General features: G+C 40.1%; 1 long non-coding RNA gene across 1 annotated transcript; it reads left to right on the top strand.

Moving 5' to 3' along the window:
* Positions 1-4722: 4722 nt before the first annotated feature.
* LOC311427069 lies at positions 4723-8185 on the top strand. Its single transcript, XR_014687194.1, has 3 exons — positions 4723-4932; positions 7303-7445; positions 8061-8185. It is a non-coding gene; the product is annotated as an uncharacterized lncRNA (long non-coding RNA).
* Positions 8186-18746: the final 10561 nt, after the last annotated feature.

The following is an 18746-nucleotide window of genomic DNA, read 5'->3' as shown; positions in this document are numbered from 1 at the left end:
TGTGGATACCCCATCCCTGGAAGTGCTCAAGACCAGGCTGGATGGGGCCTTGGCCATCCTGGTGTGGTGGTAGGTGTCCCTGCCCATGGCAGGGGTTTGGAGTTAGATTATCTTTAAGGTTCCTTCCAATCTGAGCCATTCCTTGATTCTGTGATTCTATGATTGTTTATATTTAAGCATTCAGTCCACTAGACTCCAAGACTGATTCTGTAACAGGGACTCTCTACTCCGATCTCATGGTGAGTAGAGACTGCAGCAACTCCGGGACCAGAGAGCCTGACCCTGGAATTTCTGTATTTTGTGGGAACTTTGGATGTTTCCAAGATATTTTCATTCTGTATGAGACAAAAAGTCAAATAAAAGCACCTCCTAGAATATGATTTATCCAAGCCATACACTTTAATATAAAATGAGCCATTCTTTTTTGATTCAATTTTTTTAATAACATGTATCACATCATCTGAATGTATTTGCTTTGAAGAGAAATTTTAGTGCATTAAATTTATTCTCTAATGCTACTGAGAAAAAATCATCAGTGAATTAAATTATGTATAGTATATATATGTAATTATATATATATTGTATTATAGCAAATAGTATAATTAAGTGAGAAAGAAGGTGGATCATTAATGAATACACAAATGCTGCTCAACTCTTTATGAACTACTCCTGCTTGGAAAACCCATCCTTCCTGAAGTGACATGTCTGTCCCGGGAATGACCAGGAAAAACATTTTTGTTTCCTGTGTTGTGTCTACAGGTCAGGAGTAACATGGTATTATCCCATTTACAGTGGCAGACCTCCTGAAGAGAAATTAAACAATTAATTTCCACATGAAAAGGACAAAAAACACCAGATACTTCTCTATCCAGGGACCCACAAAAGGGCACTCAGAAATGGTGACAAAAACAACTTGGATATTTGACTGTAAAACAGACTTCTCAGTGCCTGGGAAAGGTTCCTTTTCTACTGCTGGCATGCAGAGCTATGCTTGGAGGAGGTCACAGTTTTAGTCAACACCTTCAATTATAACAAACCTCTGCCTGCATCAAACTCCTGCTTTAGGCCATCTTTGCTGATTGTTTAACATGTTGTCTGCAAACTTAGTTCATCTGGCATGAGCCAACTTACTCCCAGAGAGGAAACTTTGGGAAGGCAGGGCTTTATCTCTGCCATTACAGGTAGTAGGACAACCATTGGCACCTGAGTTTCCAGACAACTAACTCACCTCGAGGCATCCAAAAGCATCCCCACCCCCTATAGGTTTTTGCACACTTAGGGTTTAGCCACTTGATCAAGTGTCACAGTATAGAAGCCTGGGGGTGCTGACTAGCATCAATGGCTCACCAGGGCAAGAAGACAACAAATTACACACAGACATTCACTATAGGATGAATAATTGAACCAGCCCTTCCTGGGCACAGACTTTTTTTCTGCTGTGGTACTGTTACCTGTGGCAACTAGGGAAAAAGCAACTGGTTGACAACACATCACCACGGAAAGTGAACCTTGCACAGCATCACATCAGTCCACCAAGCCTTGCTTCAGCACTGCTTAGGACCCTGGGAAAGGGAAATTTTCTGACAGCTCCATCTGTTAGAAGGAATTGGAAGAGAATCCTCAGCTAGAGGTTCCTCTGTTTATTTTTTTCTGGACTTGGACAGTAGCGAAACCTGTCAATGGTGGATGTCCATGGTCCATGGACAATTTCTGTATGACTTTGAGAGATAACTAAGAGAAATAGTGCTTTTGCCAGGTATCTAACATTGATATACAAAGCCATGGGAAACTTGTAGAGGGATCTGCAAACTGGAAAAGTCTGGAAATTTCTTCTGATTCCTTTGGACTTAAACAAGTGCTAAAAGACTTCTCTTTGATTTTGTTGTTGTTGTTTTTGGTTCTTGGGTACAGGTGAGGAGTCTTTGTTCAATTTCATCTGCCCTATTAAGGACAAATTGACACTACTCACTTAAGTTCATGTTATTGAATTGTTCTATTGTAGAAGACAAGGCACAGTTTCTCTCAGCCCTGAAAACATTTCATTTTATTTCCTGGACTCCTCCAGGAGACTTGTTGGGGTTTATTGACCAAGAAAACATTTATTTCCTAGATTCCTAAAGGAATGGCATCGGCCTCTTCTGGCCTTACCTTGTTGTTGCTTTGCACTATGGCTTGTAATGTGTGTGTTGCCTTAAGGCTTATTTATTGTTTCTCTTGGTGTAGGCCAAAACCTACAGTTTTGTAATGTTCCTGAAGGAATTAATAAATTTGTCCCATCAGAGTCATCTGTTACCTCTTGTCCCTCAAAATCTTCCTGGGGCTTTACCAATTCCCCCACCTCTAGTCCTGCTGTCCTATAGAAGAAGGACCCCAGATGCAGTACTTACAGTAGGAAAGTACATGGGTGGCATGATGTATGGGGAAAAGAAACTGCTTGTGGATTTGTGAGATTGCACAGCCCAGTATAGTGTTATGCCAAAGATTATTAGGGAGGAGCAAACATGACAGGGACGCTTTAAAGTGGCTTTTGGAAGTAGCCTAGGAAAAAGGATGAGTGCTGGGAGAGGGAAGCACATGGACACTTGAGCAGACCCATCCAGAGAAATGAGGCTTGTGCCATGTAGGCTGAGAAATCATGGACTTTGCCACTGAACAGTAGAAGCACATGTACTCTCAAGCATGGTGTTCCTTCTCGGAAGTCCTGACATACATAAGTATGGTTTCAAGATGGATTCGTGAGGTCCTGATCACTCTGCTCTGTTGACAGGATTTCTCCCCACCATCAGAAAACTTGTGCAGTGTGTGATGGGTTATGAGGATGAACACAGTGCTAGGGATGCTGGCAGGTAGGCTTTCTCTCTAAACATGTGTGTGTTCATGCCTGAGGCCCACTCCACACCCACCCTGCAGAACGATAATGAAGGACGGCTGGCATTGCATGAGTGGGAACATCACCCAACTGGTGCCCAATTTGCAGCATCACCACTTAGGCTCCTCTCTGAGCGCAGCAAGGCAGCATTGATATGTGCCAGGCCCCTCTATCAGAATTCACCTTTATGCATTATTTTTTTTTCAACTCTATTAAGATTATTTTCTTTTGAAAATTGCCTCTATTATTGTGACCCTTATTTGTGGTTAAAAGGACAATATAACAAAATAGCCTTTTCTAGTTTCTTTAGTCGTTCATTGCTTTCTGGTTTAACCCAATCCTCTAGGCTTGGCATGTTAAGCAGTTTTCCTCTTGTGTTTCCTAAAAAAAAAATCTAGGAGCTAGTTTTAAAAACCTTTTCAGTTTTTTTTTGTTTGTTTTTTGTTTTTTGTTTGTTTTTTTTTTTTTTTAATCTCTGTTAATATATTCTAAACCAATGAGTTGTAGGACTGTAGAAAGATGATACCAATTAAACTTAAGATCTGAAAGTCTTTTCATAAGTAGAGCAAAAGATTTGGCTGAAAAGGCACTTTGAGTTGTTTCTTTGCAGGGTAGTACTTGCAATCAAAATAGATTTGATGGGGCTAAGATCTATTTTTGGTTGTGCTGCTGTATATCCATAGTGAACCAGTGAAAACACCTACAAAAAAAAAGGAAGATTTCAGAGCTGTTTGAGTCAGTTTGTGCAGAAACCAGTGTCAAAGCAGGTGTCAGACCTATCTCAGTGCAATTTTATGTTTGAAAGAAGATTGCTGTCTTTTAAGGACTCAAACAAGCATGAGTTTTCTTGTGATATTCTATAGTCGGAGCTGAGAGGTGCTCATTTTGGCTTTAACAGTCTGGTTTATATTCCTTTTAGGAAAAGCTGGTTTTACAGACAAATTCAACATTTGGTAGGATAGATGTATAAATGGCATTTCTTTAGTGGTATCTCAAAAAAATCAATACAGTGGGAACTTAAGTATTTCAGAAACACACTTTTTTTTTTTTTCTTTTATTTAGTTTTAGAGGCAAATTGATTATTTCAGCTTTCTTTTCTCAATATATGACCTAATCATACATGTCCTTATTAAACTGAGTAATTTCATTAGAGTGAATTCATTTTTATGTGAGCACATTCATGTAAAATTAATTTTATTTACAGAATCATTTATCACATTCAGATTTTTTTTCTAAAATAAATTAAATAATATTTTAAAATGTCAATAGCCCAAACACCCATGAACAGTGTTATAACAAACCAGAACTTTCACATGCTGCACATTTGTTTTACTAAATTAAAAATGTAAACTTTGTGTCTCTAGCAGACCATATGTAAAAAATAATGAGTCAAATTTGATGCTAATTTTTTTTTTTTCTTAAGACATTCACCCCCACAATATTAAAGCATTGGTTTATACAATATGGGCCTTCATAAGTCCTTCAGAAATAGGAAAATAAATAATAATAAGAAAAAACACAACCGGGACAAACCAAAGCCATTCCACCAGCCTTTGACAGAAGCTAGTGTTGTGGGTAACCTGCAGGTTTCCCTGCCAAGGGCATACCATGCATACGACACTGGTACATACAAGGGCAGAGAAATGCTGGCTTGAACTAAGGCAGGTGCAGGAGCCCAGCTGCCTGGTGTTACCTGAGCCTAGGTAAATCTGTTCCTAGTATTGCACAGGGCTGTCAGCTGAAATTAAAGGACTTTGAGCATGATTAAACACAGGTGAAAGTTGATTTGTTTGCATGACTCAGGATGAGTGAGAGCAGACAGGGGTGGGGAGGAGCTTGATCCTGTGCTTGCAAACAGAGACAGGCTGGTTGGAGGTGTGAAGGCTGGAGACAGCCTTGGTTGCACAGACCGTGAGATGTTCAGGATCTCACAAGGAGGAAGCAGGGCAAAAAGGATCTCAACCCTACACTTCAGAAGAGCAAACTTTGGCCTCTTCAGGGAACCTACTTGGAGAAATCCCATGTGTTAAGGCCTCAGAGAAAAAGAGGGCCCAAAGGAGCTGGTCAGTATTCAAGCGTCACTACTTCCAAGCTCAAAATCTATGTATTCCTATGGGCAAAAGGCAAGCAAAGGGGGCAAGAGACCTCCTTGGGTGAGCAAAGAGCTCCTGGAGGGACTCAAATGGAAGAAGGAAATATAGAGAATGTAGAAAAGGGGACAGGCCACTGGGGAAGAATATAGAGACGTGGTCAGAGGATGCAGGGATGTGATGAGGAATGACAAGGCCCATTTAAATTAAAGTTGTTTACTGTGAGGGTAACAGCAATGGAACAGGTTGCCTGGAGTGGTTGTGAGGTCTCCTTCTCTAGTGATATGCAAAACTCACCTGGGTGTGATATTGTGCAGTATGTTCTAGGTGACCCTGCTTGGCAGGGGGGTTGGTATAGATAATCTCCAGAGGTCCCTTCCAACCTCAACTGTTCTATGTGATTCTGTGAGAGCATGAGGCTATCTTGGTGGACCAAGAAACATGCAGGTGCTACAATGGTGAGACAGATTCAAGACATCCAAGTTCCATTAGAATTTCCTCCTAATGTTTGATCTAAATCTATCATCTTTTAGTTTAAGATCATTCCACCTTGCCCTATCATTATTTACTTGAGTAAAGAGTCTTTCTCCATTCTTTTATAAGACACCTTTAAGTATTGAAAGTTGCAATGAGTTCTCCCTGAAGTTTTCTCTTCTCCAGAGTTATCTTGTCCACAGTAACTGCAGCAATAATTGTTACCTTCAACCTTCTTCTTTTTCGTTGTAATTCCTTCTATTTATTTTATTATCCCTTGTTCTATGTTATAACTTAAATGTTTATAGATGTATGTTAAAAAAAAAAAAGCCTTAACAGCATCCACGAGTACTTCATTACTTCATACATTGTACATTAAATCAAGTCCATTGTTAATACTAGTTGATTTTATTATGTCTTTCATCTGTCTAGATCTAGTCTGTTCTTCTGAGTTTATTTGTTTCTTAGTGGTCTGCCCTACTTTGGCTGTTCTGATGTCAGCTGCCCATGGTGTCAGGATGTCTTGTTGGGTCCTCAAGGAAGACAGCAACTCAGATGCCCCATGTACTGTGGGTGATCAGAGGTGTGGGGTGGTGATGCCCATGCCCAGAATGGCTCAGGTGTGGTGGGCAGAAGCAGCTGAGGGGCTCACCAGGGTGGCTGAGGGGACACTGCTGCAGATAAATCTGTGCAGGTGCCCTCTGGGAGGGTGCAGGATAGTCCAGGCCAAAAGCAGCCCAGGGGCTCTTGCAACTGCTCGCAACTGTTACATGTGGTACCATTCATGATGACCATGTCCCACTTTGAGTGATGTTCTGTGGTACTGTTGAACTTAGATGCAACTATGTAACTAATGTCACAGACCTGTCCTAGGCTCTTAAACGTCATGGCGGGGACATTCCACAATAGGGAGATTGACACCTGCAAGATTGTCTAATCAAGTAAAAAAAAAAAATAAAATAGAAAATTATATTTTATATTGGGAAGGGGGATACAAACCTCAGCCAAGGGATTCTTGACAATTTTGTTTTTCCTGGAAAAAAGGAAGATCCTGTGTATTTGCAACTTAGTTTCCCAAAGGCTCCCTTAGGATAACTGGAAGCCACATTGAAGTTATGGCTTGTAGTCTAAAGGACATATACCAACTAAAAGGGCTTAGGGAGACTCAGCTTGAAATTTTCTTCACAGAGCTTCTTAACAGCCATGGTATAATAGTCCAATAAATGAAAGAAATTATTTTATGGTGGTTATCTATCATATACAAAAGGAATAGGTTTCCATTATGGGATTAGTAAGGACAGTTAACATTGTATTACATTGATGTGCAAGATTTAAAACGTTTGTAAAGTAGGCAATAGGACTGGTTGAACGTGAAGTGTCCTTACAAGACACTAATGAAGTTGTGTTATGCTTTAAGCTAATCAGTATTGTCAAACATTCCTTCCCCCAGTATCTGGTGATCTTACAACATAGGGGTGTTGCAAGTAAAGTGGTAAACAGGAGGATTAGGTGTAGGAAGTACTGAGTAGTTGTGGCTAATGCACACATATGGAAATGTCACCGCTGGAGATAAAAGCAACCTGTTTACAGGTTTGGCTGGAGAATTTTCCACTCAAGCTGTATCAGGTATCTCTCATTCAGTGTCTGGTAAGCAGTACATAGGCCAGACTTTACTTTCACTAGGCTTAAATGATTCCCTTTTTGATGTTAGTTACAGGGTGAGGCACAGCCTCCCTGTAGGTGGCAGCCTGTAAATTGAGGTCACCAGGAACAAGGTGTCCAGGCTGTCTCTGTTATTAATGAGGACAGACAGGCATTTCCAGGAGGTGGTTTGTTGCACCTGTTTTAGGAAACCGTGTTGTGTTGCAGAGGGGAAGGACCCCAGAAGTGGCTGCCACCACCAATTACAGAGGGATCTTACCCGACTAGCTCCGACAAGATGCCTATATCCCAGATGACCCAAACAAGATAAAAGAATACAAAGCTTTGATCTTCTGGTGCTTATTGCACAAGTATGTGCTGTTTCCTATAATAACTTCAGTGACTTATATATGATAGTTTAGGAAGAGGAAGCTAATTAATAGCAGATATTTAACTGTCCTGTCTTTATCTCTAGCTAACAGTATGCAGAGTACACCAGCTTTAAATAAGAGCAGTTATAAATAATAATAAAATACTGGAGAGAAGCCAATTCAACATATGCAATATGGTTTTTAGCTGGAATTTATTCAGTTTCCTAAGCGCATATTGTAACTCCTTGCTGGGTTTTAATTTAAATCAAGAAAAGCAAGTAACAAAAAGTACAAAAAATCTCCAATAGTTTTCATAGAATCTGTCAGTCTGTGCAAGTTAATATAGCTGTGAGCTTATGTTGTACCCAGTGCCTTGTGATTGCAGTGCAAGTTGTTATAATCATATGGCTCAGATCTGGGCATTACAGTAACAGGCCAGTCCTGGCTTTCTGGGCATTTCAGCATAAAATGCAAGAGAGGAAAGCAAGCTCTTCATTAAATTAATACATCGACCTGGTGTGCATATAATGTACACAGTCAGGATTTTGGGGGGCAAATATAACAGCAATCAATTTTAATTTTAATTATTTTTATTTTGTTGGGTTTCTCAAACAGAAACATCTGTGGAGTCTCTGCAACTCTCTGAAAATTGAAAGTGCACACAACATTGCTCCAGGTCTCCAGGTGGTGGCACCCCAGCCCTGTTTTTCTGTAAGGCAATTAAAAAGAAAAAAAAAAAAGCCACCTAAGAAGTCTAGGGGAGGCAAATGTTTTGTTTCTTATAATTTGCTTCATTTGTAGATAAGAATCTAAACTTTAAGAGCCATACTTGGAAGGAATCACTAGTAAAACAAACCAAGGACTTATCATTGTTACCTATGTTACTTCATTTCTACTCTTTAAACTTTTTTTAAATAGTCTGTCATTCTGTGCATAGAGACTATTTATTATTTCATGCACTATTTACTCATGTTAAAAATGAAGTGACAGAGAATAGAGGCAAAGGTCTCCTGCTTGCAAGGAACAGTGGATAAATATATTTGTTTGTACTATGGGTTTGCAGTTCCACTAGAAGGAACACTTGACATTTTGATGAGCGTCTCCAGGGAGAAAAGGTACTAACTTCAGAACTTAGTTTTAATTATACTAAGGAGATTACATTATTCAAAAGCATCCCACTGGTAAGGTGCAGCATTTCCTGAAACAGTTTAGTGGAAAATGCCACATTAATCAGTTCAGTATTTCACTCAAATGGCTTAATGATGGGAAGAAAAGTTGAAAGCACTGTAGTATAAAAACAAAAAGAGACAGAATGTTCATTTAGAGAATAGGATCATATTTAAATGACCTCTTTCAAGTGTACGTTTTTGAGAGGGAAATGACAGTGGTGAGGAGGCAATACTGTCTTATTCTTGTTTGTATGCTGATACCAATGGTGGTTATGGTGCTGTGCTCAGATGAAAAAAAGACACCAGGCATGCCTGTAAAGCTCACAGCTCTGCAATTCATGCCCATGGCCCATGACCATGTACAGCATAAATATAATCTGGTCTAAAACAATTGAAATGTTGGCATTCAGGCTGTTAGGCTTGGAACTCTATTTAACGAAGGAGGTAGAGCAAGCAGCAAGCATCTCCAGACCTGCTTTGGTTTGTCTGCCATTACAGTTAAAACAAGAGACCACAAGCATTGTTATGGAGTTGTTTCTCTCCTCTTCAGAAGAATAAAGTCCAACTGCAGCCAACTCTTTTTAAAAGAGCAAAGAAATAAACACACAGTGATAAGTGAGAGTTATGGCACTCATTACACCTCTGCAATTCACATGCAGATCTGGCCATTTTTATGTTCTTACGTGCATAGGCAGTTGAGCTCTCTCTGTAAATGACACAAAATATTGCCCACATGTTTCGCTGTCACATTCATATGCCTAAACATTTTATTACCTTGTCCTTCCTCCTTGTGTTCCTTCCTTCCCATTTGTAGCCCCAGGCCATAAGAAAAGAATTTTCACAGCTGGTTCAGTCCCAACCTACATAAAGTAAAGTAATGTTGTCAGTCAAACTATTAACATCATAAAGGATCAGAGTGTGGGCAGCAATTTTGCTGAAGTGGTGACGTGCAAAAGTTTCTCCATGGAGAATGAAGTCTTTAGCAATACAGTGCCCTGGTGCCAGTAAGCACATACAGCTGAAAGAATCTGGGAGTCATGCTATGAATTTTGGCCATACTGTATTGTCTTCTCTTCTTCAAAAAGAGAGGAGGATTATGGCAAAGAGCCTTTCTGAGTGATGATGTTAATGGAGAAGATAAATCAAAGAAAACAGAAAGATCCTGAAAGTCCTCCCTTAACTCACTACCCCTGGAATGTAGCCAAACTGCGCTATCCACATTTTGCTAATGGACACACTCTAGGAAAGTGCCTAGAAATTAACAAGGTGGTAAGTAACTGCAACTATGGATTTGTCAAGAAGAAGTCATGCCAAACCTGTCTAATTTCCTTTTTCTGACAACATAAATGGCTTTATGATGAAGGGAATAACCAGAGATATATCACATCTAAACTTTAGTGGGTCTTTTTGTACTTCCTATGGTACACTCATAAGCAAGCTAAAGAAATATTGTCCAGGAGAAACTGTTGAAACAGACACAGGTCATGAGAATAGACAACCTTAGAAAACAGCAATCAAATGTTCACCACCAGCCTGAGCACACTTATGAAGTGGGTTTGTGCAAGGTTTGGTCTTGTGTTGTCTACCCTTGAGTAATGACTTGGTTGAAAAACAGGAGAGGATGCCTGCAGAACTTTCATATATCTAAGCTGGGAGATATAGCAAATGTTTTAGATGGCAAGGGCAAAATAAAAAAGGGTCTCAATGAATAGAGATTAATGGGCTGAAATAAATAGGCTGCCATTCAATTAAGATAAGCGGAAGTCTCTACCCCAATTAGCTGGTGGCAATCAGACAGGCAGCAGTACCACAGATGAGGATCTGCAGGTCACAATGAACAGAAGTTAACTGTGTCATGATATTGTAAAAAAGGGAAGCTTATAGTGGGATTTATAAAAGCTGGGCTATGTGATGTGCACAAAGAAATCCTATCATGTTGCTGAGCATGAGAGAGTACAGCTGGACTGTAGACTCCACTTTTGCATGGCACACATAAAGAAATGTGTTACAAGTGTAGAGAGCCCATAGTAGAATAAAAACTGAGAAAACATTGCCTGTGAAGAAAGACTGAAAGGTGATATTCCATCATTCAAAGAAGTGCAGCCCAAAGGGACACTTGCTAAAAGTTTCCTAGCAAGAAAAATGCTGCTAAAAGCAGCAAGAGGGTGTGCTGTGCTGTATGTTCTTTATCTCTGAAGAGCAGGTAGCAACTCCTGCATGTAAACAGTAGCAAAGAAGATTTAGGTTAGGTTGTAGAGAAATGTTCTACATGTAAGCAAGTGCAAGCATGGTTACAGTGCATAGGAAGCTACGGGATTTCCATCTTTAAAAGTCTTTTTGGAACATTGGTTGAGAATATCTATTTTTGGAGTAGGAAAACAGATTAGCTGCTGTCTTAGCCTTATTGTCACTAGCATTAGTGACTGACTCTCAATCTGCAGAAAGCAATGTAGAAAAACAGAATGTACAGTGGTTTTATATTATTAGGACCCCCAAAGTCAGAAATGTACTGTAGTGTATTAATATTTGCTTTCAAATAGTATAAACCACTATGGCTAACCTAAGAAGCAAAGAAATAAAGGAGTCCAAGGCTTCTTTTGGAAGGAAGGAGAACTGCAGCTGACAAGCAATGCACACAAGCACTGTGTCTGTAGGGTGGACAAGCTGATGAAACATGCTCCTGCTATTGCTTTTAGTAAACTATCACACGCTATAGAGTTAGAATCATGCTTGCTGAGTTGCCAGTATTTCATCTCAAACATCAGATCAGCCATATCTTTGGAGGTGAAGGGACTATCTCTTTATGAAAAACAGAATAGCCTTTTGGTGTCTCTGGACACTAATAAATACTGAGTCAAATAACTGAGATGGGCCTGCAGGGTCTTGCAGAGCACAGTTAGAGATATAGCACAGCTAGTGCCTTTCTAGCATTTTCTCCTCATTTTTGTGATTTTGTTCTTCAGTTCTGCCTTTGGAAGTGTTGGAAGTGTTTCCTTCCTTTACTACCTGCTAACCCTGCTTACACACACCAAGTGTGGTAACTCTCTACCTGGAGTATTGCCTCCTTGTGGCATGTCTGATTTTCTTGGGTTTAATGTTTTTGTGATAGTAATTAATTTAATCAAGTTCATGCTTCCCACAGCACTGCCATTACATTTATTATTAATGCACCTTGGGAGGAATAACCCCAAGAACCAACACAGGGTGGGCTGACCTGCTGGAGAGCAGCTCTGCAGAGAGGGACCTGGGAGTCCTGGTGGACAGCAGGCTGACCATGAGCCAGCACTGTGACCTTAGGTCCAAGAAGGCCAATGGTATCCTGGGCTGCATTCAGAAAAGTGTTGCCAGCAGGTCAAGGGAGGTGATCCTCCCCCTCTACTCAGCCCTGGTGCAGCCACACCTGGAGTGCTGTGTCCAGCTCTGGGCTGCCCAGCACAAGAGGGACATGGAGCTACTGGAGTGAGTCCACAGGAGGGCTACAATGATGATGAGAGGACTGGAGCAGCTGTTGTACAAGGACAGGCTGAGAGAGCTGGGCCTGTTTAGCCTAGAAGAGAGAAGACTGAGGGCAGACCTCATCAATGTATATAAATATCTGAGGGGAGGGTGTTGAGAGGATGGAGTTTTTTTCAGTTGTGCCCAGCAACAGGAGGAGAGGCAACGGGCACAGACTGAAGCACAGTAAGTTCTGGCTGAATATGAGAGGGCACTTCTTTACTGTAAGGGTGACAGAGCACTGGAAAATGTTGCCCAGAGAAGCTGTGGAGTCTCCTTCTCTGGAGATAATCAAAACCCACCTGGATGCCACCCTGCACAATGTGCTCTAGGTGATCCTGCTCGGCAGGGGGTTGGACCAGATGATCTCCAGAGGTCCCTTCCAACCTTGGCCATTCTGTGATTCTCTGATTCTGTAAGTAATTCTCCTTCAGTAGAGAAATAAAATAAAGATGTTGTGAAAGGTCATTGTGGAATGGAAGAAGCAATTGCTTTCCTTTCTTCTTCCTCCTCTCTTTTAAAACACTGTCCTTCAAAAATTTTTCCTCAAACTTCCTCTCAGTGGATAGAAGAGACAAGAGTGTCTTCAAAGACAAAAAGAGTATAAAATCACCTCCCTCAAGGCCTCCAGCAAAGAGCCTTGCTTGAAGTGAGCTATGGACCTTACACTGGGTGTCTACAGGACCTCTATCCAGTGGGAGGGAACCCCAAGAGAACTGCCGCTTCTTAATGCAGACTCGAATCTCAGCGTATCTTGAGGATTGTATATCTATCTCATCCTTCACATTATTCACTTGTGCTTTAAAACATAAGCTTTCTGGTTGCCCAGAGAGATTGTGGAATCTCCTTGCTTGGAAATCTTCAAAAGCACCTGAACATTGACTTGGACAACCTGCTGTAGGCATCCCTGCCTGAGCAGGGGGTGTGGACAAGATGAACTCCAGAGGTCCCTTCCAACCTCAGCCACTCTGTGATTCTGTCATTCTGAAAGCTTTTGCTTCTTTTGTATTTCAGGCACTTCATCTGGGCATTGTGGTTACAAAACCTTCAGGGCATTAAAAATCTATTTCACGGTAACAAGCAGATATATTTTTTTTTTCCTTAGGATTGCCAACTGGAATTCTCTATATCTCTCTCCACCCTTGATGTTTATAGTTCCAGTTTACTCTAATTATTCCCGAGGGTACAAAAAGGCAGGTACTCAGTTGCCACCAATGGATGCTTGGCTGCCACTGCTTTTTTGTGATTATGAAATTGAAAAACTCACATGGGAAAAAGTAGTCATACTTTCTTTAAGAAGCGTTGACAGCCTGAGGTTTAACCACTGCAGCTACTTTGTAATGACTAAGTCTATCTTCTGTCATGTCAAATAATGGTCAAAATTCTGTTGTCAGCTATCTTTGGAAAACTCCCCAGAATTTATCAAGCTTATGTTTCTTTAAGAGACTTTCCCCCCATGTTCTACAGCATGACAAAAATCTATAAAGATATTGAAGACAAACAATTAACAGAACTGATAGGCAATCAGGCATGAAAAAGTTCAACAGAGGATGCTTGACACAGATCAGGGTCTCACATAGCTGTAATTTTATAACACTTCACTAAATTCAGCAGTATCAGCTGAGCTATTCCAGAATCACATAATGTAACCTATGGATGTCACCTGGCTTCTCCAAAAAAAAAGTCACTAGAACATGAGAGAAATGGGAAGGTTGTTTTTATGTGCTAAATCTGAGTTAGAGTTAGTGTTTCTTGATTTAGCTGCCATAAGGTATTGTAGGCAAGGAAATAGACAAAAGAAAGACAGAATGAGAGGAAACCTAATTTAGAAGGAAAGGAGTTGCAAGAAGAACTGACTGAACAGTATTTGGTGTTTTTGTTGTTAGAATTCAAAGGGCAGGAATTCAAACCTGGATTGACAGGTTTGAACTGATGACAGACAAAAACTTTATGTGGACATGGAGAGCACCTCTGTATCAAAATGGACACACCTTGAATACTGTTTTCAGTTTTGGGCCCTTCACTACAAGAAGGACATCGAGGCCCTAGTGCATGTCCAGAGAAGGGCTACAAAGCAGGTGAAGGGCTTGGAACCCAAGTCCCACGGCTTGGAACCCAAGTCCCACGGGGAGCGGCTGAGGAAACTGGGGGTGTTTAATCTGGAGAAGAGGAATCTCAGAGGAGGCCTTATTGCTCTCTACAGCTACCTGAAAGGAAGGTGTGGGGAGCTGGGGGTTGGCCTCTTCTCACAGATAACCAGTGATAGGACAAGAGGGAATAGCCTCAAGTTGTGCCAGGGGAGGTTCAGGTTGGAAATGAGGATATATTTCTTCTCAGAAAGAGCAGTCAGGCATTGGAACAGGTTGCCCAGGGAGGTGGTGGAGTCACCATCCCTGGGGGTGTTTAAGGAGAGGTTGGACGTGGTGCTTGGGCACATGGTTTAGTGGGTGACACTGGTGGTAGGGTGATGGTTGGACCAGATGATCTTGAGGGTCTTTTCCAACCTTAATGATTCTATGATTCTATGAAAAGACAGGAGAAGGAAGACGGATTCAAATGAAATTTTTTTTTTTTTTTTGGTGTGTGTGTGTGTAAGCAATGTTATCAAATGGAAAATACAAAGAAGTTGCAAGGGATATGAGGAACCAGATAAATATTTAATCTGTAAAGGAATCCCTGGGACTAGACAAGGACACAAATGCTCTGGATACATGACTTTCTGAACTCAGGTCAACTGTTGGCTGTGGGATTTCAGATCTTACAGGTCTCAGTCTGAGTTCACAAGTGAACCAGGAAATTTAAAAAAAAAAAAAAAAAAAAAAAGAAGAAGAAGAAGAAAAAAAGAAAAAAAGAACACACACAAAACTGATAAATGAAACAATTCAACACCCACACCAATAATGTGCCACCTCTAGAGAATCACAGAATCATCTAGGTTGGAAGAAACCTCCAAGACCACCTAGTCCAACACCTGACCTAACCCTAACCAGTCCTTCTTTAAACCATATCACTAAGCTCTACATCTGAACGTATTTTAAAGACCTCCAGGGATGGTGACTCAACCACTTCCCTGGGCAGCCCATTACAATGCCTAACAACCCTTTTGGTAAAGAAGTTCTTCCTAATATCCAAACTAAACCTCCCCTGGTGCAACTTCAGCCCATTCTTCCTTGTCCTGTCACCAGGCACATGGGAGAATAGACCAACCCCCATTGCTACATTGCTGCAGGATATACTGCAAGGTCTTTGGGGTAGAAACTTTTTTGTAGTTTGTTCATCATCCAGTTACTGAAAGCTGAAGGTGATATTGTAAGATTAGTAAAATACAAAAAAAAAAAAAAAATTATCTCATACCATGAAGAAAACATTCAAGGGCAAAGGCTTCTGGTAGGAAATGCTTCAGAAGAGAATATTGAGCTTTATAAGCAGCTATTGCAAATGAGCTTTTAATTAAAAGGAGAATAAAGAGAAACAACTGAAGAAAGCTAATCATAGGGGAAAGAAAAAGCAGAGGCCTGCTTGATATATTTTATTTTATTTTTTTTGTAATGCTGCTTTTTATTGTTTATGAAGCAAATGCTTAAACAAGCATTACTGGTGTTGTCAGTAATACTGTAACATTTGCCTTCAGTCCCTTTGTTGCTCAGGGAACATGTCAGATTTTCAGCACATTTAGCATTGCCATTTACTTCACAAATCACAGCTGCAGTGGTACAACCAAGCCAGTTTTACTTGAAATGAAATGCTAAGAAAAATTAAATTTCTCCAGTGGTGCTTTCAGGTATTCTGAGTTTAGGGTAATCTTTTCATTAATTTGGTTTTGCAAAGAGATAAGCTGTAAAACCATGGTGTTCCTGCAAGATTAAATAATAAAGATCACCAAGTGACAGTTAAAGAATACAGCATTTTTAGTTTTGTCATAGTATAAGTTTCTATTAACAGAATATTTTTCAGAATACAAGCAAATATTAAAAGGGCAGATAGCAGGAGATGGATGTTAAAGACAAAAAATCTGAAGCTTTCAATGCAAATTCACAAACCAATGTTTGAACTGGGATAAAATGCCTTCTTTTAAATGACTTGCCTTTAGTCAAGGTATTTCTCAGTATAAATATTTTACCTTGGATAGTAACGTTAAACTCTATTTTTAAGACATTTGCAGCAACCTTCAGGACACAGAGTAGAAAGAAGCTGGTTGTACTGAATGAAATGTTGCTGAATTCCAGATCCAGGATGCAGGAAGCCAATGTATCTGTCTCTGGCTAACCCAGCAGCAAAAAAGCAATGCTATGGGAAGGCACCATTTTTTTACCCAATGAGAATTTAATTCTGTATGATTATTTTGCACAGGTTAAAGTGCTAAAGGAATAAGAAATTGAGAAAGGAAGCTTATTTTCTTCCTCCTGCGTGAGAACTGCAAGTAATTCTAATCAACTTTAGCAGGGGTCAAACACACACTGTATCACAACACAGTAACAGCCACAGACAAAAATATCTCTAAACCACAGGTGTACAGTAATAAGATTGAGACATTCAGAAACACACACTTTACTTAACTCTTGTTTTACTGAAGCCAAGGTTTCCATGCTCCAAAGTCCCCTCTAGGAACTTTACTGTTGTTTAAAGCTGGATTTGGAAGGCACTGGGAGATGAAGGTGATGGGTGACAATTTAAAGCCTTAATACATACATAATAAAGTGAAGGTCCAGTCTTTTTGAAAGAACGACAGAGCAAGGATTCTGCCCTGAACATTATTGTGATAGCTTACGTAATAGAGGAAGTGATTTTGAAATTTGTTTTGCAGGAGGAAACCTGCCATAAGTCATCATGGTCTGAATGCTCAGGTGTAGGTTCAACCGATATCTCATATATATATTCAATATAGTGAGTCCTGTGTTTCCACAGAAGCTTAATGAACATTAGAAAAACAAACAAACAAACAAACAAACAAACAAACAACAAAAAACAAAACAACTCAGGATTAATATATTAGTCAATTTTATCAAATTTTAGTATCTTAGTATTTTCATCTACATGATAAATTCTATATTATAGAGAACAGTAATAATTTTGGCAAAATTCAGCTTTCAGTGAATTTGAAAGAACATGCCTTTTCCAACATCTTTCCTATATCTTTAGTTTTATTCAAAAGCGATACACATTTGCATTGATATTATACAATAATTCCATCTTCCACTTATTTTTTTATCAGAAGTAAACTATTGTTGTTTTGAAATGGATTTGTTGACATAACAAAAGGGGGAATTGCACCAAGGAAGCAATGAAGAGTAAAGAAAACTCTGTTTTATTCTATTTTTTCCACTAATTACCTTCTGTGTTGCCACCTCTTTTCATATAAAGATACACAAGTTCTCCCACCCACAGAATAACAAATTAGTGGAAAGCAGTTTCCAAGATATGCTCATTTTCTGCCTTGCACCACTGCTGATGTCAGCAACATGTCTGGAAGTGCAGCTCTTTTTCTCTGCAATTGAACGGGTGTTTTGCTGTTGACTTCAGTAAGATCCATCGTTTAGCTCTGCATTTTATGCCTCTCATATTCTGAATTATTGCTCTGGACAGAGTACTGCTCAGAAACCAGAGTCACGTATCCATAAGTGAGGAATCTTCTGTTTTAATAAAGCATTTTCTAGAGTGTTAATATTCAAGCCTTGCAACATTAGGGATTTCTGAGCATTGTAGAAATACTTCTTGGTCTGAGTTCAGTCTTTGTCTCTTTCATAACATGGTTGGATCTCTTCATCTTTAGCTGTTCTCTCACCAGCTCTGTAGCTGTGGACGAAAGTGTCATCTTGCATATTAGCTACTTTGTGCTTTGTGTCAGTTATCTGCTCATAAAGTTGTTCAATTTGGAGGTGATTTTCTTGATATTAAATTTTGCAGCATGGCAAAATTGGGGGAATGTGAGGCAGAGCAATAGCTGATGCTGTCTTCATACAGCAATGAGTCAATGAAGAAAAAAGGGCATTATGAGATGGCAGAAAGAGTTTAAAAGCATATTCACACTGCTTGCAATTAGTGGCTCATGAGAAAAACTGTGGAGCAAAACCTTCCCTCATGAGGGGAGGAAAGGGGCAGGCGCTGAGCTCTGCTCTCTGGGGACAGCAACAGGACACGAGGGAATGGCATGGAGCTGGGACAAAGGAGCGTCAAGCTGTGGGTTAGGGAAAGGTTCTGCACCCAGAGGGTGGTCAGGCACTGGGACAGGCTCCCCAGGGCAGAGGTCACAGCACTGAGCCTGCTGGAGCTCAAGAAGTGTTTGGACAGCACTTTCAGACATCTGGTTTGGTTTTGGGGTGGTGCTGCGTGTAGCCAGGCGTTGGACTCAGTGATCCTTGTGGGTCCTTTCCAATTCAGGATATTCTGTGATTCTTTTCCTCCTCCCTAGCACTACTTGAAGATTTGTTTTAGATATTTACCCTCTTGGGAATGATCCTCAGCCCCTGACTACTCTCAATCTATGAACTTTCTTCAGATGATGTCATCTGCCTAATATGCTTCAACTACTATGTTTAATCTGAATGGAAATCCCAATTCTTTTAAACTACTCTCTCGTGCAAGACTAGTGTTTTTTATTTTTTTATTTTTTTTATTTTTTTTGGTAAAATATAGTATT

This window comes from Aythya ferina, assembly GCF_964211825.1.
Source record: "Aythya ferina genome assembly, chromosome: Z".
NCBI lineage: Eukaryota > Metazoa > Chordata > Aves > Anseriformes > Anatidae > Aythya > Aythya ferina.
The sequence above is the reverse complement of the archived record's forward strand: the minus strand, read 5'-3'. Positions and strand labels throughout refer to the sequence as shown.